This window comes from Agrilus planipennis, unplaced genomic scaffold, assembly GCF_000699045.2.
Source record: "Agrilus planipennis isolate EAB-ADULT unplaced genomic scaffold, Apla_2.0 scaffold66, whole genome shotgun sequence".
In the NCBI taxonomy this organism is placed as follows: domain Eukaryota; kingdom Metazoa; phylum Arthropoda; class Insecta; order Coleoptera; family Buprestidae; genus Agrilus; species Agrilus planipennis.
The window spans coordinates 1,213,029-1,215,270 of NW_020438868.1; positions in this window are offsets into that span (position 1 = coordinate 1,213,029).

The window sequence follows — 2,242 nt, forward strand, 5'->3', positions numbered from 1 at the left end:
AAAAAATCAACAAATTTTAATTATTTTCAATAAAAGTAGTTAAAAAAACTTTTCATTGGAAAACCAACAGTAAATATTTAATTTAGAAACTATATGTTAAAGAATTATCGTCTGGGTCCCTTTGTTAAACTTCGCCTTTTCATTTAAGTGTTTTTAGTGCTTTGGTGCTTAATCGTAGGCTTAATTGTTTAATTAATGCACTTTTGAGGAAAATGTATTTAAAAATGAAAAAAGAACTGATAATTGGGTTGCCTAACGTAAGGTATCGTTTTCAGAAAAATATTTAAATTTTTTACCGTCAAAAAGCAGTATGCATGTGGATTGCCTAACTTAAGTTAGCTTTTCATTAAATATTATATGTGGGTTGCCTAACTTAAGTTAGCTTTTCATTAAATATTATATGTGGGTTGCCTAACTTAAGTCAGCTTTGTATTCAATATTATATGCGGATTGCCTAACTTAAGTTAGCTTTTTATTAAATATTACATGTGGATTGCCTAACTTAAGTTAGATTTTCTATTAAATATTTCAAAGTTTTCCCGCTCACTGAAGTTCAAATTAACATTTTGAAATAAATAATTAATGTTTGAAATTCAGGCTTATTTGACCAACTTAATTTGATTTTCTACAAATGTGTGACTCTAAGAATGTAAGTTAAAACGTTTTACTTTGCATTAGAGATGCATATAAGTATTCTTTTGTGCATTTTATATTACCTATGTAAAAGTGTGTAAAAAATCCTATTCTATTATAAATTTTCCTCAACTAACAGTTAACATAACTATACTAATGTCCCTAGCAATAAATTTTTATAAGTATTTAGGTACTTTCAGGTGATTATAATAAATCACCAATTAACATCCCTCTTCTTCAACTCCATAGCAAAATGTATTAATTTTCCTTGTCATACCAAAATGTAGGAAATAATTGTCACTCATAGTTTGAATGAGAAACTTATTTTTATTAAAATCTCCATGGTGGTCTGGGAGTATCTTTATTCTTTTTTAATGACCTTCTTAATGAACTTGTACGTGTAAGAGTCCGGGTTGAACGGGAAGTTGGTAGGGACAAGTCCGAAAATTCTTCTGATATACTCCTACCCATAATTTTAGCAGATTTTGAAGTTCTGACGGGATATATTTCTTTTAAATCTATTTCTATCACGTCTTCGCCCGTTTTCTGAAAAAATTTGATCCAACAAATGATAAAAAAACCGTTCTTATATATTCACTTTGTTCATAATATTTATATTTTATTTTCAAAAAGCGTTCTACAGTGCTTTAGTAGCAGAGCGCGTTTTTACGTAAAATACATAATTTGTGTAATTGTTTTTTTATTGGTTTTGTTACTTACCTACAAGCTTGCCTTTGTGCTACAGTACATAATGAAAGCATTTTTTACAGCTACGTAATAATTAGGTACTTAAATGTAATAATAACAATAATACTTCTATTAACGTATTAGTGCATTTTTGACTATTTTTCGTACATACGGTAGTTTACAATTACTGCTTAGATTTTTATCTACTTAATTCTACATTACATATCATGAATGAGATGAGGACGTACAATTACAATAATTATCGTAAAAATATTGGTACAAAAAAATAGGGAGTGTTAAAACTCTAGTTATATTACTAAAGGGGGGTCAAACTTACCTTAACGTTATATTATACGTATAAAAAGGAAATAACCAGTTAATATTTTTTTTATTAGTGAATGAATACCTAGTTAATAATAGGATGGAAGTGTTTCCGGTTGTAGTAACTTATATGTTGGCAAATTAGTTTAAGTTAAGTTAGAATAAACAGACTTTTGTTTTGAATAGTATAGAACAACAAAGTTATTTCAATTATTAAATTGGACTGGTCACTAGCCTTATAGTTAGTTATTGTACTAATTTTAGCTTCTCAATTTCTGCTATTGTCAATACTATTTACTCTCTTCTATTTCTTTCAATTAGGCATAATAAAGAAGTATGTACTAGCTATAATACGTGATAATGTGGTTAAGCAAACTGAAAATATCTTTGACTATTTTCTTTTTGTTTATAGATACTTTACTTCAAGCAAGCAGAAAAGGAGAAGTAGGTTGAACTCAAACCACAAAAAAAGGTATGTAATTACAATAATTATTAAGTAGCAGTAAGTGTACAAGCTATGAATCGGGACTAGTCTACAAAAAAATTTTTTGCAATTTCTTACAATCAAAAGAAAGCAGGGATAACGCGATGGTATCACAAA